Source organism: Mus pahari, chromosome 15 (genome assembly GCF_900095145.1).
Source record: "Mus pahari chromosome 15, PAHARI_EIJ_v1.1, whole genome shotgun sequence".
NCBI classification, from domain to species: domain Eukaryota; kingdom Metazoa; phylum Chordata; class Mammalia; order Rodentia; family Muridae; genus Mus; species Mus pahari.
Window position 1 is genome coordinate 71,500,451 of NC_034604.1, and position 27,359 is coordinate 71,527,809.

Genomic DNA, 27,359 nt, shown 5'->3' on the forward strand with positions numbered 1-27,359 from the left:
CAGATCGCTGTATATCTTATGGTCCTTTATATTTGGACAGATCCAAACAAAGAAAATGATTGTCTAAGGCAGAGAACAGTGCATGCCATCAGCCAGTGCTCTAAGTAGTATTACAATGCGCTAGCTCAGAGAGCTCAGGCTTTCGGATCAGTTGTGCCTGCATACAGATGCCTTAACTTCCTTTGTGTTTCACCTTTGCCACCAGTAATCAGAGAAGTGGCTGCTTCACAAGAAAACCTCTGTTTCCTTTACGGCCTATGTGTGGGCAAACTCTCCTTCATTAGGAGTTCTGTAGAGCTGGGCACTGGGAAGAAAGAGTATGCAGAGATTAGTGGCCACTGCTGGGTCTCTTTTGTGGAATAGTGGCCTTGATGGTTTGGAGAATGGGGAAATTTGGGGAATCTAAAGTGAAAGCAAAGGTGAGTGTGACCGTCGCTGTGATATGATGGTTACTGCTATTCTGCCTGTAGTGTGCTCCTGATCCATTCTTCCCATAGTGTGGGTGACTCTGCTAATCCTTGGGACAATTCTATTCATGGTTATGACTATGGAGACAATTCTGATAGCTATGACATCACAGGGCCCCTTCCTATAACTCCTTCCTTCTGCAGGGCACTAAACAACAAACTTCCCTCTTCTCGGATGTCAGATGTCAGTGTTGACCTGTCATCAAAGCAAATGACCTTTCCAATTAGTCTGCACCTGAAGGCAAGTTTTACAGAGTGTTTTCTCTTTTGCTTCCTTTGATTTTGAGCCCCTTCCTACCCAGAATCCTTTGTCCCATGCCTCCCTGAACTTGAATTCTTCCTCCCTGAGATCACTATGGGTTTCTCTTCTTCCCCCCCCCCAGTCCTCCCACCTTCAGCAGTCCTCCCACCTTCAGCAGTCCTCCCACCTTCAGCAGTGTGTATAGCAGTGTTTATAGCCTCTCCAGCTGCTAGATGTCAGTCGTGCTGCTGGCTCACCTCTTACTTGCTTTTAATATTGGGTGCTTAATCCCAGCCCACCCTTAGCAGAGTTGGATCCCTTCTCAGATTTGAAGCCACATCTACTCCATGCGACTCAGGCAGTAGCTGTCACATGTACCTACTCCCCACCATGGACATTCGTATTATTTCTCCTTGAGCTTGTGATGTACCATGAGACACTGGGTTGCACTCAGCTCTGGACTTCCATCTATAACTCCTACGTGTAATAGGTGTTCTGTCGGGAGCACTCTTACTTCCCTCTAGATTCCAAGTTTCAAACAGACAACGCAGCAGAGGAGAAGCACTCTGGTGTATCCCATCTACAGCTTACACATCCCCACCTAGTACCCCACAGAATATATTTCCTTTTTTTCTATGTCATTGTCAAGAGGGGATGAATTAGAGTTTATCAGGACAACAAATATCCCTTATTTCATAGAAGGATAGACCTACATAGTAGAGAGAAGAGAGACTCTCAAATCAAGGCATAAGGTCAGATTCTAGCTATATGATCTTGGAAAAAAATCCTTCAATCCTTCATTACCCTTGAATGTCCTGGTCAATACTATAAGCTTTAAAAAGAGGGCATTGCAAACTGCGGGGCAACATTTCAACAGCAAGTTGATTGATAATGGGCATGGTCAGTCTTTGGGAATTATGGCTTCTCTGAGGATAGGAACATCTCTCTGTACATTGGGTCTAGAACCTTAACTAGGACTTGCCTAATAGTTACAGATGTCTTACTGAAAGCACATAGAACTGTTTCCCTGGGTCGGGGTAAGGTGGTTGCATACTATAACAGGTATGTAGTCATATATTGATATGACCTACTTTGCTCTTTCTCTAAAAGAAATGCCATCTATGGTCAAACTACCCTGAGCACACCTTATCTCTAAAAGCAAAGTTCTAGTCATTCTGTGATCAAAGGGCTGAGAGATTTCTTTTCACTTGTTTCTTTGGCCTATGGGGCCTTGAAGACCTTCTGTCTTCTCTGAGTCAGGCATTGAGTCAGAACACATTCAACATGCACCAGGTATCAGGTCTGAGCTGGTCACAGGGGAAACAGACAACTCAGGCAGGCTTCCTGTGACTGCAGGAATAGGCATCAACACACTTAGATTGGTCTTTGTTTTTATTTTTGTTTCAAGTAAAGGAGAACTTCTGGAAACTTTCTTTCCAGCTTTGCAATGATACAGAATTGTTGAAAAAACATTAAGTCAGTGGGGGAGGGAGAAGACAATATCCCCTTTCTTGAGCAACAGGAATCCCTGCCCCCCAAACACACACACACACACACACACACACACACACACACACACACACACACACAATTATATGATAAGAATAAATTAGACATTTAGACTACCCTAATAATAATGGTAATCACAGCTAATGCTCACAGAAAACGTGCATATTCCAGGTGTAGAGTCTGAGTTTATTTGCTTTAATTCAGTAATCTTTGGGCTTTATGCCATTTATCCCATTTTACAGGTGCAGAAACAGGAACGGAGAAGAATAAGTAGCTTGCAAAATATTACCTCTCTAAATCGAGAATCTGAATGCAGACAGTCAGATTCAGGTTTCTGCTGACAAGTTAGCTATAGAAAAGGTATTAGTGGAGTGGGGTCTTTAGGTCAAACTGATGATTGCCCTTGTGACTCTAAGCAGTTGACTCTTAGAGATTTCCTTCCATCCAGCCCTAAGCAAGACTATAAGAGGAGTTCCTCACAGTGTTACCAGTGCCTCTGCTACCTGGGAGTCCTTGGATTGCCAAATGTGGGGAGAGAATGGGGACCCAATCTTTCCGAAAGCTCTTCTTACAAGTGAGCACCATTTCTGTCTTCCTGATACCCCTTACACAAAGAGCACCCTCAATGTAGATGACAGCCAGAGAGTTCTCTATTTGCCCCGGTGAAAGCCACTCCCAAGTCATGGGACTCCAAAAGGACAGCAGGTGTCCCCTGGAAGAATGATCTCAGGCACAGGGTGGGTCGGATTCACCTCATGTCCCCTTGGTCAGCAGAGCTGTGTGGGCCAGCAGCTATCCTGAGCCCTCAGTTTTGGAACACATATCTCACGTCTGAATCAGCACACATTCCACAACTAGTGTCCAGGATCCAGGATCCAGGAGGAGAGGCTCTGGGAGGGGGTAGGCTGAGGCCTGAGAGGAGCCCAAGCTCTCTCTTTGGCTAAGTAGATTGGAAAACGTGAAATTAACACACATTGTTTATTTCACGCTCTCAGCCTTGCCTGCACAATAGCACAAATTAAATTCTGCGCTAACCAGACGGGCAATTAGCTCACAGCGAAGAGCGGGCACTCGGCTGATTGCGCAGGCGTTCCATTCGCACTGTTTATGAAGGGAACAAACTTACTGAAAATATTTTTGTAGCAATAATTTTTCTGATACACATTTCCCCCCAATTTGCTGCATTACCCCACACTTCCTGGTATTTAGATGATCTGGCTAGGTTTTCAGAAAAGCAGCGTATAGTTCATCAAAGAGAAATTCATCTTGGGTCAATACCCAGCAATTAGCATCATTTTCATTGAAAATCAATCTGCTGTCATTTGGAAAAAGCAGAGGGTTCTTTTTTTTTCCATTCTGTTTTTCTTTGTTGTTGTTATTTTGTTTTTCTATACTGAAGGCAGCCTTCAGGAGGGTCAGCGATATTAGAGTTCTTTAGGAGAGGAAAAATCTTGAAATCTTATGATCTCTCATAGTGCTTACATACAAAATTTAGTTTTCCTATCAACAAAAATAAAGAATTACTACGCATTACTCACCAGAGAGAAAAGACTGTTATACATATAATTCCTCATTCAACAAGAAAAACCCTATCCTTAGTTTTCATTTTGGAAACAAACCCAAGTGCAGAAAATGGAAGAAATTTGCCTATAGCCGTTCTGCTTGTCAGTGACAGAACAAGAATTGGAACTCAATCCCCATATTACCGGGCTGGCAGTCTTCTGTAAAGGTCTATCCAGTGAGCCAGATTGCTACCATCTTGGGACCTTCAGCTATGCCTGCTTCCAAAAGATCATCTCACTTGGATTTGTTGGTTCCTTACATCTCATAGAGGGCCACGGAGAGTTACAAGGCTCTCACGTGCTCAGCCTTGTGACTTATAGGTATCTGTTATTGCCTGGATAGAGACCAAGGCTTTCTTCATGTCTCCCCTTCTGTAAAACTTGCCATTCTCTTCCAACCTCAGTGTTCTTGGCTTACTTCAGCTGCTAAGCCACAAAATTACCAGATCCATCCTGTAGACACTATATTGACTGTGTCCTTTCCTTGGAGATAGCTCATCAGCAACTGAAGCAGGTACTGAGAGCAGACAATAAGGAATATACATGAACCTCAGAACTGTGGAAGGAGGTCTTGGTTAATTTTCTGAGCTAATATCTCATTATTCTGATCAGGCTGGTCTGAACTCAAGCAATTCTCTTGCCTTAGCCTTCTTGGTGGCTAATACTACAGGTGTACATTACAGCGCCTATTCAGGTTTTTAAGTATTTCAAATGCATCAAATATGAAGGTGTGGTGACAGTACCAAATATTTGGGCAGTTTTTAGAGCTTCTCAGTTTTGAATTCATCTCTCCTTAGGAATCCCTAGGGACAAGAGTGGGAGCAGAATGTGATGGTTAGGAGACTAGACTTGGAAACTATCTTGCCTGAGTCCAAAGTTTGACTTTGCTGCCAGATAACTGTGCATATCTCTTAACCTATCTGTGAATCTAGGATAAACATACATAGACCCATCTCCCAGGGCAACCAAGAGGATTAAATGAGACATATAGCTGGGATTGCTTAGACACTAGCATATAGTAGTGCCGCCTAGGTGTGCTGATTCTCTTCCTGGGTGAGAGGCAGTTCAGTTGCTCAGCATCCCAAGCTCCTCAGGTTTTGCTGTTGATATTCCTAACCATAGACTCTCTAGTGCATGCTTGCTTTATGCTGTCACCCTAGGCCTTGTGTATACAAAGTCTGAATGCCTTTTTCTATCTCTTCACTCAAGATACCAAGTCTGAACTGGGATGGAGGCTTACCATTGCTACTTTGGACACGGAAGGCCTCGAGCAGATCATACACAGGCTCCACCTGCAAATCTCACCTTCTGGATCTGATGAGAAGATTAATGTTCTGCGTTTCCCTAAGTCAACATGAAATGCCACGGGAAATGCCTTTTCTGTGCTATTGACGTGTAAACTCCCTCAGTAGAGCTGGCCTGTTATCATCTGGCCTGCTGACTCCCAATAGCCTCCTGTTTTTTTTCTGTATTAACTGCTGGCTGATGTGCTTAGGTTTTCAATACCTACCCAATCCATTATGGATACATGGCCAGCAAGTATCCATAATCTTGCCCAGGCCAGCCAGAGACAACTCTGAGCAAATTTTAAAATGTGGGCTGACCTTTCACTTCTATGACTTGAACCCTGGCCATATCCTCTGTCCTTCTGAATTATTGGTGGTGGTCCACATAGGCCAAGCCTTCCTCATTACTATGAACTGACACACACCTTAACAGTATGGAATGCACTCGGTCTAAGAGAACGATGTGACCAGCATGGTGTATATATCATCTACATCCCTGAAAACAGCTTAAGTCCAAATTGTAAACCCCCTTCAGTTGTCCCTCCACTAGAATTAATAAACTCAGATGTATCTTCTGGTGAGTAGTTCATTACAACTAAGATGGTATTCTTCACAAATCAATGCTCAGGAAGTAGACATTGTCAGCCCACAGCAGTGGGGCAGATTCTGACTGCCACCGGAGACGTTGTATTCTAGTTTCTGCTGTGGCTTGTTTGTTCAATGAGCGTGTCTATTAGGCCGGCAGAGTAGGTACAGCTAAGTGTGGCAAATATGCACACCCGCAAGTCCTTACCCACTGTTATTAGGCATCATCACTGTGTGCAGAATGATACAGCCAAGTCCCACAGAGCCCAAAATACTCACGCTCTGCCACCTAACAATTCTATTTCTGGGCAAACCGGAGAGAACTGGGAGCTCACGGGCAACAAGGCAGTGTTTGCAGAATTGTTGCAATGATCATTTTGAGAAAGAAACTAACTGTCCATTGAAAGTCAAGTGGGCTGCTAGAAAGATGGCTCTGGCTACAGCATTGTAGATCAGTTGAGGGGCAGTTTCCAGATTCCAAGTGAAAGCCAAGCAGGACACAGCAGCACACACACACACACACACACACACACACACACACACACACGCACAAGTTTCCACAGTGCTGACACACCTACCGGAAGTGGAACATGAGGCTCTCCAGAAGCTTGTGAGTCACCTCAGCTGGCTAACGCAACTGTTAAGAAATTGTCTCAGAAAACAGTGGAAAAGCAAGGCCCAACAACCAGAGGTTGTTCTCTGACCGCCATAGGGGCAGCTAGTCAATATAGCAAATCCCAGGCCAGTCAGGGTGACATAGTGAGGCTCTATCTAAAAAAAAGTCAAAGGTGGAGCTGCCTTTAATCCCAGCACTCGGGAGGTAGAGGCAGGTGGATTTCTGTGTTCAAGGCTAGCCTGGTCTACAAAGTGAGTTCCAGGACAGCCAGGGCTATACAGAGAAACCCTGTCTCAAAAAACAAAACAAACAAAAAAAGTCAAGGGTGCTTTCAAGTTACTGTTATCCTCATGCATACAATGGCAATTGTTATAATGTCTCTCCCATTTATAGGCTAGCTGGGAAGGTTAATAATCCTACTGACTATCATTACTGTTAAGGAGACCGCAACGAGTTAGTGAGAAGGTGAAAGATTGGGAACCCAAGTGTCACATATAAGGGGCCTTTGAAAGAATTGTTCACTATGGAATAATGAAGCTTCTGTAAGAACATGACTTTAAAAGTTTGCAACATCTAAGCACTCTATACACTGTAATTCTAGAGGAAGAAGATGGGAAAGAATTTGTGATCATCTAGAGGGGTTTAAGACCTTCCTGATAAAGGAAACTCCCAGTCAGTCACTATCAGGAATCTCTAAATCAGCATCTCTCAAGCTGAGGGTCACAACCTCTTTGGGGGTTCAATGACCCTTTCATGGGGCGTGCATATCAGCTATCCTGCCTATCAGATCTATATACTATAGTCCATAAAAGTAGCAAAATTACAGTTATGAAATAGTAACAAAATAATGTTATGGCTGGGGTCACGACAACATGAAGAACTATCTTAAAGGGTCATAGCATTAAGAAGGTTGAGAAGCCTTGCCCTAAACCTTAGGTGGGGCCCACTGATGAGCGTTCTTGGGAATATGATCCAAGAGATGAGAAGGGAGGCCTGGTGGCCTGGTGGTCCTGTCCAACCCTTTCTGAAATGCTCCTGGTGCTATTTCCATTATGGGAACACACAAATGACACGGGGAACAGACAGGGAGCAGCAGATGGCTGCAGTAGGGTTTTAAAGTGTTGTGTTTTTGTTCCATTCAGAACAGGGAGAAAGAAAAATCTCAAGTCAAGAATCATAAATATTAGCTTTAGTTAACCAATTATTTTTATAACGAAGTTATTATTTGGCCATCTGGATGAAATCATACTACAAGGGATGGCACGGCAACCTGAGAGGACCGGAGGGAGGCAGGCCAGCAGCTCTCAGGAAAAGCATCTCCTAGATTTCAGGATGTGAGAGCTGTCCTACAAGGAAATTGCGAATGAGGGGAGAAAAGCATATGACTGAAGAAACAGCTTCTCACAGAGCAAGGGGGTGGGGCACCAGCATCATGGCCTGTGTGATGCAGTGGTTTGGGCTAGCCCTTTATGTGCATTTTGCTTCCATCTAGATTCCAGGGTTTGTCAACCAAGAGCACAGTGAATAAAAACTGCACAGGGAATAAAAACTGACACCGCTATGGAACCAGATGGCTTGGGTTCCAATATCAGTCCTGACAATTAGTAGGCAGTGATCTTGGACAGGCAACTTTGATTCTATAAGTCATTTCCTATCCATCTGCAAATTGAGGGTTCTAAGTGGAAAAAAAATTACACAATACACCTATATGCAAGCACACACATACAAAGAAACACGTGCCTCAGCACACAGCATATAGTAAGTCCTAAACGAGTGCTGCCTCTTACCATTATCAAGTCCTAGCTTCTCTAGTTTTATTCTGTTAGAGGTTTGCAGCAATTCTTTTTTTAGCTTAACAGGATCCACCAACTTTGCCTCTATTACAAGGGTAAGGCTTTGCCCAGAAGAGTATGAGGGAGACACCTCTTTATGAAAGGAACGGAACGGGAGAACCGAAGAGGTCAGACGTCCCCCTCCTTGTTGAAAACTAAGCATTGGCTCCTTGATGGGATGGTAGACGGAAGGTTTCACTTGGTTTACTTTAAGTAGCCATGTGCACACTGCTGACTAAGGAATTTCATTCTTTCTGACTGCATTCTACCATTAAGGCACACACACACACACACACACACACACACGCACACGCACACGCACACACACACACACACACACACACAAAGGCATGTACTCACATGTGTGCATACCCACTCTTGCTTTTTTTTTTTTTTTTGACAAGCCTGTTTCCCCATTATCCTTTTCCTCCATCCTCGTGCATCTCATGCATCTAATTTAGACAGAGAAACCTGGTCTGCATTTATCACTTTTCTCAGTCATCTAGGGACTGTTTTCTGTGACCGGCTCTCCTGGGATAAGAATTTTTTTCTGCATGAAGATACAGATATTTCAGAGAGAAGAGTTCTTTCTTGTTGTGGTCAAGCTTACAGTGGGTGGAGCCCTTCTCTTCCGTGCTGTGGAGAATGGTCCCACCAGCACTCCTGAGATGGTCTGGCTGCTTGGGCTTTACTCTTAGTTGCTCTTCTGAAGAAGGACATATGACTCAGCTGTCATCCAGCTGAACCTTCGCTACTCAGCGAAAGGAACTGCTTCCCATATTAATACATCAACACAGGCTTTCCTCCTGGTGACTTAGTGGGAGTGATGGAAGAGATTCTAGGTTTCCCAGGCATTTGAATGATGGGTCCCCAACACGTGGTGCTGTTTGGAGAGGTGTAGGAGGTATGTCTTTGTTGGAGGAAGTATGTCACTGGAGGCAGGATATGAGTGAAGACTCTTGTCATTCTCTCTCTCTCTCTCTCTCTCTCTCTCTCTCTCTCTCTCTNTCTCTCTCTCTCTCTCTCTCTCTCTCTCTCTCTCTCTCTGTGTGTGTGTGTGTGTGTGTGTCTTTCAGCTTCACTCTTGGAGTTCAAGCTGTGAACCCTCAGTTTCTTGCTCTTGCCACCATGCCAGCCTCTTGTTGTTGGGACTCTGTTCCACCATCATGGACTCTTATTCCTCAGGACCCATAAACCCAAATAAACTCTTTCTTCTTTAATTTGCCTCAGCCATAGCATTTTATCACAGTAGGAAAAAAAAGTGACTAATACACTTAGGGTTGGAAAATTATGTGCTTTGCAAAATCACGAGTTAAGAGTCTAATCTCAGAAAAATAAAAGGAATAAAAATTTGAAGAAGAATTCTTGAGTGAGGAGTACTGATGTCAGTTCTTCCTTGAAGACGTGATAAAATTCTGTACTGAATCCTCCTGGCTCTGGGTGACTTGGAGCTATATCAATAGCTCTTGACATTTTAAAGACAGGATCTTACTAATTAGCTGAGTCTGGTATTATATTTGCTACCCTCCTGCCTCTGCTTCCCCAGTGATGGGATCCACTACTCTAGACATGCACTCGAGTACCGTATCTAGTATTTTTTGACCAGGAATAGCATTTTGTACAATATAAAATTGTATGAATTTATGATTTCAGGATAATGAGTAAGGATACCTTGGAATACAGTCACCTTTGATTATTTGCATATTGTCTATCTTGCTTTTCTACTATAATGACAGAATCAGTAAGCTGTGACAGACACTGATGGCCTCCATAGACTAAAACACACACTACTTGGAGTATTATGGGAAATGTGTGTATACATCTGCACTAAGTATGTTACCGTTATGCTTGGGGAAATGGGTTATAATGGGAAGAGTTATCTTTAAAATCACATACATTTGAAGGTTCCTTTCTGTGCTCAGGCCTGGCTTGTTCAGAAAAATCCATGTTACCCCCCTCACACACACCACTCAGAGGCAGGACAATGACCTTTCACTCCAGAGGAAAACTAATAGCAAGAGTAAAATTGTGCTCTTGACTGATAACTCAGAATGACAAAGTGAACACCAAGCTGTTCTATTGGTCAGTGAGACCCAAAGAGCTATAATGCCATCCGCTCCCTCTGGAAGGATCCTGATCAAATGTTATTGGATATTAAAAATGCATTACTGCAAGCATTAATTGAGGATTTAATATGCTTCCTAATTAAAATTTGGTGGAAGGAAGTTCATCATATTTAGAAACACAGTATTAAAATCCTCAGAAACTTAATAAAATTATACATCAGAATATCTTCTCTGAAATTAATGATCCAAAATATTATAGTCAAGTAGGAGTCTGGAATTCTGAAGGTCATTTGGAGTCATAAAAATGCAGTTTTCAGTTTTATGACTTCAGAACAATAATAGGGCTGAGAAGAATCTGGCAGGAAGAAAAAATAATCTGCTACACATAGCAATTAGTATAGTAAGATGCCATAGGCTGGTATGTAGTGAGAACCTTGGGATTTTGGTTTCTTTAAAAAACTCAGATCTATTATAAGGATATATTTTTGTTTTGATTCTAGGTGTGGGATATGGAGCGGCTTCAGATTGTCCACAGTAGCTGACTATGATTTTCCTTGTGCTCTAGAAGAGGTGTGGTTTTGCCAACTGCAGATCGTTTCTGTGATTGTGTGATATTTTGAATTCTGTGAACTTTTCAGAGGGTATATAAATGCTAGAGCCCTTAGAGGCAGTGTCAGTTGTTGGTTGCTTGTTGTAGATTGTGATCTGTTAAGTAGTCATGTGCAAAGAAGAAGCAAAAAGAAGAAATTAGATATCCTGATGGCAAAGAGCAAATCTGCCTGGAGGAACTCAACGCCCTTAAGCAGCAGGAAGTAGTCTGATGGTCCCTTTCCAACCCCTGACTTTATTCACGGATCTCTTTCCTTTCCTCTCTATCCTTTTTGCCCTCTTATCCCAGGGTAGGGACTTGAAAGGGTGGAAGAAAAGTTTGGAGAAGTGTGGAAGAAAGCAGAACCCATGAAGTAGAAAAGACTGGTTACATTGGTGGCATAGGCAGAAAGTAGGTCTGGTGGATGTGTGACAAGTGATGGGCCAGATAGGGTAGGAAAGAGACTTAGTCAGTTGGAAGGAGAAGTTCAAGAATAGAAAGGAGGAAAGAAAAGAATTATCAGATAAAAAGGTGTGTGTGTGTGTGTGTGTGTGTGTGTGTGTATGACTGTGTATGTATGTGTGTGTATGTGTGTATATGTGTATGTATGTGTATGTGTGTGTTGATATATATATGCATGTACGTGTATGTCTGTGTGTTTATGTATGCGTGTATGTGTATGTCTTTGTGTGTGTGTGTTTGTGTATGTGTGTCCCATAATGGTAGAATACATTCAAAAGGAGCATAAACTTCAGGAAGCAGTGTGCTTGGTCAGTGAAAGGAAAATCAAGTGGAAGATTCTATCTGGACTTCCAGGCAGAGATTTCCACAAGGCTGGGCACTGAACTTTATAATAGCTAAATGCTTCAAGGTTAACATTTTTTAATCCTATCACCTTTGATGACAGACTTGATGGAGAAATTCAACTAGAAAGTAATGATAATGTTAAGAAATTTATTGGTCTTTGGGAACTTAAAAGATAATTGTGGATATTAGACCCCTCTTAATACATACTCAATTTAGTTTTATCTTGTCTCCCAAGTAACAAGGTTCTCTACCTCATCATTCACCAACTTCCCTATTGCTTCTAAAATTCTTTAGTTTCTACATGGTATACCATTAGCTCCCTATAGCTTAATCAACCCCCTTTTCAAACCAAGTCATGGGTCAAGATGAAAGTCATCATTTGCATTTGAACATACATGCACCGTGGAGTGATTATGGGTATGTGTGGGCTGTGCATTTCAAATCATCTTTTTCAAATACAATAATAAAAATTACAAAATAGTAAGGAAAGAAATGGAAGACAGAAATAATGAAAAAGATTGATGATCATTGGTTCTAAAAATATTGCTAATGTATCTATATTACTACTTAGTTTGCATATTTGATGAAATCCCTATCAATATGACAATGCATTCTTCACAGAATTGGGGAGAATTAACCTAAAATTTATATGGACACAAGAAAGACCCAAATAATCAAAGCGATTAGGAAAGGAACAATACTGGAGGCATCGCGATATGTGATTTCAAGACATGTGACAAAGTCATAGTAAAAAACTAGCATGACACTTATATAAAAAAACAGACATGGGGACCTAAAAGGCAGAACAGAGGTGACAGAAGGAAATTAATTCAGTTACTGTTCCATTACCATGACAAGAGAGCAAGGTAACATGAACAAAGCAACTTGTCTTATTTGTAAAGTGTTTTACTGCTGTGAACAGACACCATAACCAAGGCAAGTCTTATAAAGGTTATTTAATTGGGGCTGGCTTACAGGTTCAGAGATTCAATCTACTATCATTAAGGTGGGAGCATAGCAGCATCCAGGCATCATGGGGAGAGTTACATCTTCATCTGAAGGCTGCTAGGAAAAGATTGACTTCCAGATAACTAGGATGAGGATCTTAAAGCTCATGCCCACAGTGACACATTTCCTCCAACAAGGTCACACCTACTTCAACAAGGCCACACCTATTTCAGTGAGGCCACACCTCCTAAAAGTGCCTCTCCCTGGGCCAAGCACATTCAAATCACCACAGTTATTAAATATAACATTTGATATGGAGGCTTCTGGTCGGAAGCCTGGCAGCAGGCAGGCCAGCATAGCACTAAAGCAGTAGCTGAAAGCTTACATCTGATCCATAAGCATGGGGCAGAGAGAGAGAGAGAGAGAGAGAGAGAGAGAGAGAGAGAGAGAGAGAGAGCTAAGTGGGAATGATGTGGGCTTTGTGATTTCATAGCATACTTCCAGTGACACAGTTCCACCAACAAGGCCACACCTTCCAAACAGTTCCACTGACTTGGATCAAGTGTTTAAATATATGAACCTATGGGCACCATTCTCACTCAAACTATCACAGAAACCATTTAATTATAGCCAACTGATTTTCCACCAAGACGACAAAAGCAATGTTGGGAGAAAGAGAACTCCTTTAGAAATACTACCACATTGCCATGTGCAGAAGATTGGAACTTGACTCCCTATCTTACCTTGTATAAAATTCAACTCTAAGTCAAAGACCAAAATGTAGGACCTAGAATTATGGAATTACTAGAAAAAATACAAATGAAATACTTGAAGGAATTTGTGTAGACAACAGATGTCCTTTTGTACATGCCTTGTACGAGTAACAGAATGCGGACTAGACAAATGAGACTGCATCAGATTAAAGAGTTTGCGTCACCGCAAAGGAAATAGACAAAAGAGCGAAGAGACAACGACACAGTGGAGAAAGCCTCCACGACTTCACCTGGGAAAAAAAGACAATGTTTTCAATGTGTATGTGGCTCCAAATTTGATAGTGAACACAATGAGCTACCAACTAAAACATGATCACATGATCTGAATAGATACTTCTAATAGAAGAGGACTCTCAATAGGTAACATGTACTCAGCATTAAGAGGAATAAAGATCAAAGCTATAACAAAAGGTGACCTTTTTCTCAGCATTCTATGAACACCACCCATAGGAGTAGTCGAGATCCCACAGATGTATAAGTCTCAATGTTGGAGCACAGCTTTGGTCCACTGAACCTCGCTGCCTGTAGCTACAGAGTAGTCACCACAATTCCTAACTTGCCTGTCCTAGCAAAACACTGAAAGAACATAGCATACATACAACACAGAGGAAACTGCAGTCCCCTTAGTGAGGGCTTTATCCTGTGTGTGCAGACAATAGGAATGGGGAGCTTTTTTTCACCTCCTAGGCTTCTCTTCTGAAATATTTCTTGACCAACCTTGGCCTGACTTCAAAGACATACCATTAATAGGAATATCAAAGCATCTCCTCTTGTTGCCAAAAATGTACACAGTGAGGGGGGCCCCACATCTAATTACCAGCCAAGTAGATAAAAATAATGCAAAACTAAGAAGCCATCTTTCTATACATCTTCATTTCAGCCACAGGCATCATCTCTGTCTGGTGGAGATACTTTAGAAGACAAGTCAAGATGCAGCAATTCATAGCTGGCTCTTTTAGATGAGAACAGAAGACAAGATGGAGTAGTAGAGGGGTCTATAGATTTTTGAAAAGCTGGGTGTTAAGGTAAGAAATCTCTCTTTCTCTCCCCACCCCTCCCATACAATGCACATGTTGTACCTTTTGTTTTTTCTGAAATCTAATCTACATCAAATAACACCGTCCTGGGTTCAACAAAGATCAGAGGCAGCCTGAAATGAGGACTCTTGTTCTACAACTCCCCCTTTTAGGTGAAATATCAGAAACTTGCTCATGTTCAGCTACCGATGCCTGCTAAAGAAAAGGAGGCTCTTCCCTTGTGTGGTGGTGTGGCCTTATCCACAGCTACTATGGTGTTCCAATTTAACTTCATTAGTTTCTGCATTAAGAACTGAGAAATCTTGGGGTAAATAGGTGAATATCATCTACTCAGGACTACAGTTGAACACTGCACCTCTGAGACGATTCCTAATGTGTCACAGATTATAGTTTATGTAAGAAAGCCACCTTTCGGCTTGAAGGAAGGATCAGATTGGACTTTATTAGGTATTTTGCTCTCCAGTTCCTAAAGTACCATTGGAGATGTGTACCTGTGGGGGCCAGGAGTGAGGGAAAAAGGAGTGAGTGATGATTTTTTACCAGATTACTCAAGTATCTCAGGTCATGTCTACAACTATAGAAAACTCCTCACAGTGGTTTCTTCCTTGAATATGAGAAAGGTGTCCTATTGAAAGGCAAGAACAGAGTCCTGGTCTTTGGGAGACATAAGATCTCTTATTCCTCCCACTGAATTAGGTCAGAGAAACCCCACACCTCTTATCAACCAGAAATCCACACAACAGGCTGATTTCAGGAGAGATTAAATGGAGTATTTTTATTTAACTTTCTGTTTTCATAATTAAATTGGTGTCAATATGTACTTGAACATTAATTACACTCTAATGTAACTCAACCTCTGTTGAAATCCAGCAGACAGATGGTCTTTGATAAGGTTTACTAATTTAAACATGGGGAAGAAAAAATAAGCAGGGGCTGGAAAACAGAAGGTGGGTTAAATGGGCCTCAGGCAAAACAAATTCTAGTTTGAAACATCAAATCAGGACAGAACAAATGAACAAACAGGCCTATCAACTTCTTTTGTTTTGTTTGTTTGTTTGTTTGTTTACTTTGACGTTGCCCTTTGATAAGGGAAGCCTGGGTTCCTGGATTTTTGCTTGCTGCTTGACTATGTTTATGTCAAGGGAAACATTTTGGAGAAGTGGACAGTGCCATAGCCTTCCCTCTGTGCCCTGGATGACTTGTTTTCCAGGTGTAGCTCTACAAAGGACGAGATGTCTCACTATTGAAAAAGTGGGAACACACTTTCCTAAGTCTTAAATTGTCCCTCCACTACTTTACATAGCATGACATTAGAAAGATGAGCCGTGTGCCCTGTTGAAAGTGTAACTTCAGAAGGTTTTATATGATGATTACATGTTATGCATCTTTTTGAGTGTGGCTTGAGCAAATTTGTCTCTGAAGGATTTTTTTCCATGTACTTTTAAAATGGTGATATAGACATGGAAGTCTAAAAATCTCCTTTGTCATCAAGGTCACTTATTTTGACCCTTTGAATGAATGGCTTGCCACATTTAATCTGTCTCCTAATTGGGGTTGTAAAGCTTCTCCTTCAGAGTGATGCCCAGAGAATAGGCTACATGGCCTGTCACATGGACTGGGTGCTTGCTATACCTAAAAATGTCTTATCTGGACACTGAATAGAACCAGGATGGATCTATTCATCCAGCAGGGAACAACTTTTCCCATAATTTAAGGACTGACAATAATACTTGTTTGGCAAAGCTTATAACACGTATTTTTATGTATATCACCCCACTAGTCTCTCCCCAGAGTCCTGTATGTCAAGCATCTATTTTTATATTAGCTTAGAAAATAAAGCGACTGATGCCCAAGACAGCCTTTTGACTTGTTCTAGATCCATAGTTAGTAAGTAGTGGAGTAGATGTTAGAAATGGGCCTTTCTGGATCCCTGCTGCATCCAACTCTGCAGGACACTTCTCATCTACAGCATCTAGGCCTCATGTACAGTCGGCTCACAGTAACTGAAAAACACTTTCATCTGCATTTGTCCTTAGAGGATGTGATATTCAAAACATCATCCCAGATAAGAATCTGCCTCAAAATTGCTAATCAAATCTGGCCTGATAGGATGTCAACTCTTCCTTTCATTCTAATTACAAAACTAAGCTGTAATTAATCCATAAAAGATGATGATTACACTGAATTAGACAACATATGAAAGGAATCAGAGTTTTAGACTATGCTCCAATGCTCGTTGTACCTTTAAGAAGTACAGTCCTCTAATAAGGCATTATTGTGTTAATGGGCTATCTAGATGCCATTCATGATCTTTGCGTTGATTGTTTATACTCAATATCTGTCTCTCATTCTCTAATGAAGTAGATTCCTATTTATCCTCCCATAGTCCTTCCTTCTTCTACCATTGTGTCTTTATTATTTTCTTCCACAGGGGAGCATGAGACTTTACATCAAAACAAGAGACAGAATAATGGAAGGCCTCACATCTGGCTTCCTAACTCAGCAACAAAATCTCTTATAAGACCTCAGAAAAGAAGCCATCAAAGAGGCATAAAGTAAACAATAAATGTGAAAAAAAAAAACCAACACTAGGATATTCGAAATGGAGAAGAATATCTCAGTCAGCAGATACTGACAGTTTCATGACAGCTGCCCTGGGAAAAATACATCAGAAAATAAGTTCTCTTATAGGTCTCCCTAAATGGAGAAGTGGACATCATGATACTTCAAAAATGACCCCCGTGCTTCGTTGGCAACTAAGGCTGAAGACCATGTTTTATCAATGGGCCTAGGGAACTGGTGTGGTGTGCCTAGGACAGCGATACAAGGACTTCTATTTTTGACAGATTTCACTTAAAATTCCAAGGATGCTGATTGCCTTATCCAACATACAATTTGTATTACCTAGAAGGTGGAGAGGCTCAAGACACTGGCTTGCTAACTCAGAGAGATCCAACCCACACTTGGCTAGCTGATGCCGTAATCTGGTCAGTTTCAAATGAGATTGTTGAGTTTGCATCCAATTAGATCTCAATGTATCTGACCACTTGGTTGATGTTTCTGCCCAGAAACAAAATTAAAGATCACTTGGAAGGCAAAAACTATTTCCCCCTAGATTTATGTTTACCCCACCCTGTACCAAGAAATAGTTCAGGAATGAACTCTGGTGTCCCTTATTCTATAGTGCTTCATTTTAGAGGCAAGACTGCTAGCTTACTTACCCTCACTTCCCCCAGAGCCCTGTGCAAAGCCCATAGATAGATAACAGAACAAATGTCTGGTATCCATTGAAGGAATATTGAACCCAAAGGGAAAGCAAGCTTCCAAACTGTAACCCTAGACCTACTTTGACAAAGACAGTTAAGCAACAATGACTAAAAGCAGTGAGCACATCCCCTTCTCACTTAGTGTTTCTTCTTGTCTTAATTGCATCCACAGTAGCTGCCTATGTCTAGTACAGTTCTTCCCTCCATCCCATAGATAGTTAACATAGAAGTTACCTCAATAGGCCGTGATTGAATGGCGGAAAAAACGGGATCTAGCAAAGTGTTTCTTGGATAAGAGACATCAAAGTGGAAAAGTCTATACGTAGTCTTTCCCCTACTTCTGTGGTCCTTCAGATAGTTTCCATAGCCAACACGATTAATGGTGCAGAAATCAGTTATCAAGGCGAAAAGGCAGGCTGTGGATAGATAAGGCTGCAAAAATGGGCAGAACATGACATGCCTCGCTGGAAGGACTGATGGAGAGGATTGGAATTACTTCCGAGAAATGTGCTGATTCTTATCCAGTGCTGGCTGTGCCCTGACCTTTTCTAAGGAAACACATCTAGGAAAATGTAACAGACTCTTAGTTCTCTCTTTCAGACACATGAGGCTACAGAGGAGTGCAGAGAAAGCATAGCTCAAAGCCAGTAATCTTATGTCACTGTATGGCCACTCCCAAATGATGCTCATTGTGGTTACTGTCGCCACTGGGACTGCAAGTGGAGAGGACAGAGACATGGAGGGTTATGAGCAGCTGCATTTCCACAGATGTTCCTCTCTTGCTGGAAAGTATACTTCAAAAAAATGTGTGTTGATTACATTTAAAGGGGATACACAGTGAATGGATAATGCAAAACAAGATTTTTTTAAAAAAATTCATTATTCACATACACACAGATGCACACACACAATATGTATATATAATACCATCTTCCATTGGTCCATAGAAGCATAGAAGGAGAACACACCGTGTCACAAGTGTTGCCTAGCCTGGGGACACAATTCCATCTTTCCTCAACACATGGCTCTGAGTGCGTGAGTTTTCCTATTAGCCAGTTTCCTCTGGTCTCACAGTAGCCTACCCTCCCTCTGGAGGTAATCAGTATATGTTTGACAAACGAATAAAGGAATTAAGTGATAACTATAATGCTTCATTAAGAACTCATCTGAACTAAAGGATGTTTTCTGCTTTCAAAATGTTCAAAACACATATGTATGTACCAAATATAAGCTAACTGAATTTCCTAAACTAAATTTTATGCATGCTAAAAAAAACTTTGGTTAAAAAAAATAGGTATTGGAAAGGGAAGCCTCTGATCACAAAGGGAACACAAAGTTAAACAAATTGGCTTAAATTTTTATTGTTTGAAAACTTCATGCATGCATATTATGTATTTTCATGAAATTCATATTCCATTTCCCTCTTTAATTCCTCCTCCATCCCCCACCCGCACTTTTCTCTCCTAACTTGCACTCTTGTATCGGAAACTACTGAGTCCACTTACTGCTGCCTGTATGTGCATGAGTGTAGGACCCCCTACTGGTGCATGGTTGGCCTCTCAGGGCCTGCATGCCTGAAGAAGGGCCATACCCTCCTCTAACAGCCAAAAGTTGCCAATAGTTCTTCTGTCCCTCCCCCATCTGTGCTGGTAATATGGCACACTTGGACTTGTTCAAGTCTTGTGTATGCAAGTCTTGGCTGCTATGGGTTCATATATGCAGTGACATCATGTCCCACAGTGTTGTTCTGACGTAGATGCCTACTGCTTCACTGGCTCTTACAGTCTTCTTGCCACCTCTTCTGTGATGATCTGAGTCCCGGGGAGGGTATATAATACAAATGTCTCACTTAGAGCTGAGCACTCCACAGACTATTAGTTTCAGTATTCTGACCAGCTGTGGGTCGCCACAATAAATGCCATCTCCTCAAAAAGAAACTTCTTTGACTAAGGTTAAGAGATCACTAGGTGTGAGTATAAAGATAAGAACTTGGGGGTAACTTGTGGTAGCATCTCCCTTTGGTCCTTAGAACCCACCCATGAATTACTTTGACTTTTGAAGCAAGAGTCTAAATTTTTAAGAGGTTGACATGTTCTGTGTATTTTTTTTTTTTTTACAAAGGTGTTATCAAATGGTTTTGGCCTATGGGATTGTTTTCAGGTCGTAACAACATCTGTAAAAACTTTCATGCAGAAAGCCAGCAGTGTATGCTGTATTGCATGTTAGTTATCATTCATACATACTTTTCAGACATCTCTGTGGATCATGATATTCAGTTGAGAGGCTATAAAACAAATAATAGCCATTTGTGCGTTTTCAAGTCCAGCCGTTAAAAGAAAATCAGAATGAGCAGAGCTATTTGCTTCTTTTACCTTTTATTGTTCTTGAGGGTGTGTGTGAGTGCATGTGTATACATCTGTGGGCACATGCATGTAGGATGTGTGTGTAAATGCATGCATGCACGTGCAGAAGCTTGGGGTTGATGTGCCTAGTCATTCTAGTCACTCTTGCACCTTGTTTAGTGAGCCAAGTTCCCTCAGTCAAACACAAAGCTCATAGATGTGGTTTATGTCCCTAGCTAGCTGACTGTGGGGGTCCCTGATCCAGGCCTTTTGAGCCTGGAATTTCAGTTGGGCCACTCTGCCCACTTGGCGTTTATATGGGTTCTGGGGCTGGAATTCTGGTACTCCCTCTTGCACAGCAAACACTTAACCACAGAACCATTTCTCCAGCGTGCAACATAATAGCAAATAATAATAGTAATTCACAGTGTGTGATGACAAAGCTCAGGAGAATGCAATGTATTTTCTTTACAAAGAACCTACACCTAGAAATTAAGGGAAGAAAAATAAATTAGGTCAGACTTTACCTATATATAGCCTGGAATTAATTTTCTTGAGTAAAATCTAATAACCTAGTTGATTTTCCATATATATATATATATATATATATATATATATATTAAACACGTAAAGCTATTTCTTCTTGTTATTATTTCCCTGCCTGACCCTTCCCGTCTACTTAGGAAAGAGCCTTTTACTCTGTTTCATTGCTGTTTCATTGTTTCTGGTTCTTGTACTTGCACACATATTTTTAAATATATATCTTCCCATTAAACTGAACATCACAAAGGCAAGATTTTGCCCATTGTGCTTTTATCTTTTTCTCTGGCACCTAGAACACTTCCTGAAGTGTATGATATTAAAATCTTAGTAAAAAATGAGCACATGCATGAATGAATGAATGAATGAATGAATGAAACTAGAAAACAGAACATCTGACTAAACACTGAGCTGAAACTCACCTAAATGCACAACAGGGCAAACTGTGGAAAGGGTCTGTTTACTCTAATGTTGCAATTTATGCCTAAATTTGTATAAGAATTATTTGCATAGCATTTACATTATAGTATGCATAAATAATCCCAAAATGATTTAAAACATACAGAATATACAGAGATTATATCTAATCATTATTTCCTTCTTTAAAAGGGACTTGAACATCCTTAAATGTTGGTGTATGTGGAAGTTCTTTAACAAATCCCCTGTAGACACTGATACATGTATCTAATCTATAAAATATATATTATATATAATCCCTCAAATGTATAAATACATATATATTTATATATGTGCATTTAAGTATATTATGCATGTATATATGAATACATATATATGCATATATGTATATGTAAATATATATGTATATATGGTATGTGTACATGCATATGTGTAGTATATATAGTATATTTATATATGCATGAGTTTATGTACATGGGTATGTGTATATGCATATATATATATATATATATATATATATATATATATATATACCCTCAGAAAGGAAAAGTGGAAGTATAAATGCAAGGTTCTTTGGGATCCAGCCCATATTTACATCCTTGGAGGATGCTAAGGTTCTCATCCTAATTAGATGGAACTTACCTCATGGTGAGCACAATGACTCTTTTCAGTTGGCACCTATTCGTCCTGCCAGGTGGAGACTTGGGATGAACTCTTTTCTTGATCTTGACCACTGGGTTTAAATTCTTTGGTCTCAATAACCTCCTCTAGCCTGAGTATCAGAAGTTTAAAATTGCTTCCTGTGTGAAATGTAATTGCTTCTATTCTCCCTTGATTGACCTCCTCCTCCCTTGGTTCTCAACTTAAATGGCTCTTTGAACCTGCCTGACCCCTCCCATCTACTTAAGGAAGAGCCTCTCTGTTTCATTGTTTCTGGTTCTTGTACTTGCACACATATTTTTAAATATATATCTTTCCATTAAAGTGAATATCACAAAGATAAGATTTTGTCTTTTGTGCTTGTACCTTTTTCTCTGGCACCTAGAACAGTTCCTGAAATGTATGATATTAAAATCTTAGTAAAAATGAGCACACAAGTGAATGACTGAATTAAAAGAGAAAATAGATCAGCTGACTAAACACTAAACTGTAACTCACCTAAGTGCACAGCAGATAAAACTGTGCAAAATGTCTGTTTAATGTTTCAACCTATGCCTAAACAGCTTTACAATTCTCCTTCAATTTACTTTTTATATGCATGTGTGTGTTGTGGCTCATGTGTACACATGTGAGTTCACATGTGTATGGATGATGTATGTGCAGAAGCCTGAGGTGACAGCAGGATCTCCTTTGCCTGTTCTCCACTGTCTGTATTCAGGCAGCGTCTTTGTGCACAGTGCTGTCTGCTCCAGCTCATCTGAACAGCCAGTTTGCTCTTGCAAGTTTTCTTCTCTACCTCCTGCTCTGGCCCAAGGTGCTATGGTTCTGTGAAACAGCCAGCCACCATTCAGAATCGAATCTGGAGGGTGTATTGCAAGTTGAATCTTGTTGAAGTGGGTGTGGCAGAACGGCAATAAAACTTGTCATTGGTCCCGAAATGCTTACATAGCACTCCATCATAAGGATCATTAAGGTCCCAGAGGAGATGAACAGGAAAGTAACACCCCTTGAATGAGTGTCTGACCTCCAAGTTCCTTTTCTGAACTTACAGGATCAACAAGGCATATGGTATATCTGAAGAGCCCTGGTACTCATCTTCATTGGTTTCTCGATGCGTGGACAACATATGGCCAGCCTGCTCTGTCCACAATAACACTGTTTCACCATCATTGTTCCGATAAAGCTATCAATTTCCCAGAAGACTTATTTGGAAAACTCTATTTAAGGAGAAAGATTAATAATCAAGTGACATAATGGAGATTCATCCCAACCAGGTACAATTGCCCCGCAATGCACCCCTTTCTTGCACCATAATGAGATCATGTGCGAAAGCCTAAATTATGTAAATGAAAAGGCTCCACTAATACTGATGAAATATTCCTGGAGTGTTACACTTGACAACCTCAAAGTACATTTCACACTGCTAATGACTTCATCACTAACACAACTGCCATGAGTCAAGCAGTTACCATGGCAACACCCCAGTACAGCTGTTTACCCATATAAAGTATTGCACCTACTTAGTTACATATACAGACAGATCACTAGATTCCTAGGTACTGAAATTGAAATAATTCAATTTTCAATGTCTCTCTTTATGAAGTGATTCTGCCAGCTATAGGGATTAGCATATCAATGTGACTTTGACAGGGGTTGCTGCAAAAGACATATTTTGCAGGCACTTCATGTCAATTAGAGCTCTAACTGTTTCATGGAATAATCATTCCTGCCAGATTAAGGTCGGGCTGCAAGGTAATTTAATTGGTGCCATTATATGAAGGAAAAAAAAATGCTCTAATAGACTGCGTACACTGTCTCTGCCAGGAAAGAGAGGGCTGCACAGAGAAAATGACGAAAAGCATTACCTTCTTAGCCATTTAGAAGGATTTAAAAACATCACATAGGCCAAGATGAGAGCCTCTGAGATGTTATTTCCTGAATTATTGAGGAGGAGAGAAGGGACTTGGGCCAGTTTGTGGTTTTTCCCCAAAAGGGTTGTGTTTTTGTTTTCCTTTCAAGAATCAAGAATAGCGCAATGACAGTTCAATCGATCTGTCACCGCATCTACTCAGAAGCCTGAGAAGGTAAGGCCTTGTTGGCCGAAAGAGCATCTGTTCTTGGACAGGGCAGTAGGAAGTGCATAAAGAAGGCTTAGAAGGCCCCCAGGCCAGAGGGCTTCAACCACTGCTTCTCTCTCTCCACAGAGCATCAGGTATCTCTTTCCTTTGCTGCCCTTTGCTCTTAATATTTTCTCACACGTTACCCCATTGCCTATGGAGCTCCTGCCTCTCCTACTTGCGAGTTAGGAGAAAATGGTTTAACAAGGGCAATGTGTATCACCATCTAATGCTCCAAAATTTGTTGGAGACAACAGAGGAAATATGCTCAGAGGGAAGGCTAATGGCCCAGAAGGAATGCTGTGTTACCAATAAGGATATTAGCTCAACCATGCTCACCTGCCCCTCTCTCACAATTATGCAATTACTTATGGGAGAAATAAAAATGGCAGTCTCACCTTTTTTTTTTTCTTTCTGTTTTTATGGTAACTTCTCATTTAAAATTGCATTTCCAAAAAGTGTTCTGGTTCTGTTGAGGCTTTGCACATATGAAAGTATGAGGAAGATTAATCTGGCAGTTAATCCCACAAGGCTTTGGATGATTAGTAACTGGTTTGTGTCTTCATGCTACATATCCTCACCTTAGCTGCTTGAGGAAAGAAATAGTCTCTTTTTGTGTCTGCCTAATACATGAATGCCAACATTGGACCTATGTGTTAAATACTCTGAGTTTTTTTTATTACATTTATTTTCTGTTTGTGCACATGTGTGTGACGTATGTGCTGTGGTATGCATGTAGAGGTTGAAGAGCAACTTGGGGCAGTTGTTTCTTCCATGTTGATCCTGGGGATGAAGCCTGAGTCATCAGCCTGGGCTGTAAGTTTCACTGACCGTATCTCTGGCCCAGTTCATTGCTTTTATTAGCACAATTAGTTGTATAAAACAATGGGTTTCATTGTGATATCTTCACACATGCCTGTAGCATACTTTGATCATATTTACTTCATTACCCTCCCTTATATCCCTTAGTTCCTAATATTAACATGTGTGTGTGAGAGAGAGCACGCTCATGCTCACACAGGTGCACATATGTGCACATACACACTGGCCAGATGTCAACCTTGAATATTATTCTACAAGTAGTTACCCTTCCTTTTTTCTGAGACAGGGTCTGTCCCTTGGAGTTGCGAGTCACCCACTTGGGTGGGTCATGCCATGCTGCCCAGCTTTCCACATGGGTGCTGAGATCATACATCTTCATGCTTACACGGCAAGCAGTTTAGAGACCAAGCGGTGGCCCTAGTCCCACCACTCCTCTCTTTTAACATTCACCCATGATAATAGAAAACATTTAAAAATATCTAAGGAGCCGGGCGTGGTGGCGCACGCCTTTAATTCCAGCACAGGGAGGCAGAGGCAGGCGGATTTCTGAGTTCGAGGCCAGCCTGGTCTACAAAGTGAGTTCCAGGACAGCCAGAGCTGTACAGAGAAACCCTGCCTCGAAAAAGCAATATATATATATATATATATATATATATATATATATGGAGAAAGTGAATCTTAGAGGAGGTAGCTCATGCAAAGAAGTTACTGCTTGATGAAGACCGGCTTTGAAGTACCCAGTTCTCCAAATTTTTGAAGCAGTGTGAATTTGTAGACAGCAGTGCTGTCCCATAGAAGTATAATGTAATTTTCATGCAAAACTCTAAACTTTCAAGGAGACACATTAACAAAGTGAAACATATAGATTAAATTAATAATATTTAATCCTATTAAATAATTACATTAATAAATAACAGTGATGTATTCATTTAAAATATTTTTGGATTAATATTTCATTTAACTTAATATATCAAAATTTGCATACTATCATTGCAACAAGTGTCAATATGAGCATTACTCATGTGATATTTTATATTCTTATGTCAGGTCTTTGAAACCTATCACGTGACTTACTTTGGCACCTCCCCTGGAACTGGCCACATTTCAAGCACTTCATAGCCACATAAAACTATTAGACAGTATGGGTCGACGATCTCAGCGCCAGTCAGTAGCAGACTGGGACTAGAGTCCGCATCCCCTAAGACTTCATCTGAGATTGTGTTCACTACACAAGGTGAAAAGCAAAGGATTTCCTCAGTGTCCCCCGCACTCTTGCTGTTTCTCGCAGTGCACCCCCGCTGGCCTCAGCAGTGAGCTGAAGCCAGCTGATGCTTCTGACAACCTAATCACAATTTAGTTTGACTTTCTCCTAGCAGTGTGGGCTTAAAATAGTGCAAAGTCAACTTCCCAAAGTTGATGGGGGGGGAGGGGCAGTCAGCTGCAGATGAGTTCCTGGTAGCTGCAGCTTGTCAAAAGTATGTATTACGAACCCATTGGTTCTTCTCATTTTGTCAGCTAGGGAGGCGATGCCCTGGGACTCTGTGTTTCTGTGTCATGGTGTAAGTAGCTCATCTGACTCCCTGGTGATCTGCTCAGCTTCTCCAGGTCTTACCTCTGACTTTGACAGTAATGATTTAATCTGAGTAATGCTACAAGAGGACAAAAATTCTACCCATGAACAAAATATTTCTGAATGTGAGGTGGCTATTCTCATACACTGCCTATCAAGAGAGGAGAAGGAAAAACATGGAGAAATAAGGCAACTGGTTCAGAGCCATTGTAGAAGAGAGAAAGGAAGTTTGCACTGCAGCCTGGTCCCTGAGAATTCAGGATGGTGAAAGATAGCATTGAGAGTTTTTCAGTAGTTCTTGAGGTCACAAATGGCCAGGGCAAGCTGTGTTAATGTAGCTCCTGAGTGGCTGGAAAAAAAGAATATTTTATCCACAGTGTCTTGTGCCAAAGTAGTAGAGGACTCCAGAAAGGAAGATGACTGAGAAAAAAAAAAGAAAAAGAGAGATCAGAGGACCTAAAGGTTCAGTAGAGTAAGTCACACCCAGGTGATAAGAAGGAAGTACAGATGAGAAAGCAGGGGACCACAGAGCCAGGAAAAGTGTGAGTCTGTGACTAGGGACAAAACAAGGCAGAATGAAACTGGATCTCTGGCTCCCCACAGACACTCTGTAACATCAGCTTTCTTCCCTTAATCTCAGTCAAACCTTGAGAGTTGAGCCACAGACTGAACTGCTTCCTTTCCTAGCACTGGAACTCTCCTGTGCTAACATGACCCTCCTCCTGTAGGGCGATGAGCTATTGCTCATCACATGGCCCTGGACGTCTGGCATCTGACCATTGGTTTCTCAGGGGTGTGACAAAGTGACAATCAATATGTTGTTCATGCAAATTGTAATTTCTCTTAAAATATTCACCACATTCTCCCTCTTTCTAATCCAAGTTTACAGGTAGTTCTTCCCCTGACAAGACACCATTTTCTGAGCAGGTTATGCTTCACTGTGACAGTTTAGACACAGGAAACTGAACTGGAGACATGCTGCTTTCTAGAGGCTACTGGGTGTGGGGGGGAAGTCTTTTTTTTATGTCTCCGTGGTGTTGGTTGGCTTATTTTAAATGAGACAGTGTTCAAATGACTCTCCATAGGAGAAGGGCCTTTTAATGAATAAGCCTGGTCCATTTTCCACTGAGTAATGAGTACACCCAGGTAGGTGCTGGGAACAGTGATGTATTTCTTTGTCACCCTGCTTTTATACTGGGGCTGGGCGGCCCGTTTAAGATATGAACATAAATCTATCACCTGGTTTCACAAGTTCCCATTTGGAGATCCAGAGTCCTAGAATGTGTGCAAGATTCTCATAGCCCCTC

General features: G+C 41.2%; 1 protein-coding gene and 1 long non-coding RNA gene across 2 annotated transcripts in view; one reads left to right on the forward strand and one right to left on the reverse strand.

Annotated features, from left to right (window-relative positions):
* The window catches only part of LOC115065517, a 44,362-nt gene extending 38,747 nt beyond the window's left edge, over nucleotides 1–5,615 (forward strand). Inside the window, exon 3 of the long non-coding RNA XR_003845300.1 lies at nucleotides 4,989–5,615. This is a non-coding gene — a long non-coding RNA (uncharacterized LOC115065517). The remainder of the gene's footprint in view (nucleotides 1–4,988) is intronic.
* Nucleotides 1–27,359, reverse strand: part of Slc14a2 (solute carrier family 14 member 2) — a 438,498-nt gene that overhangs the window by 343,020 nt on the left and 68,119 nt on the right. The gene's annotated exons all lie outside the window — the stretch shown is intronic.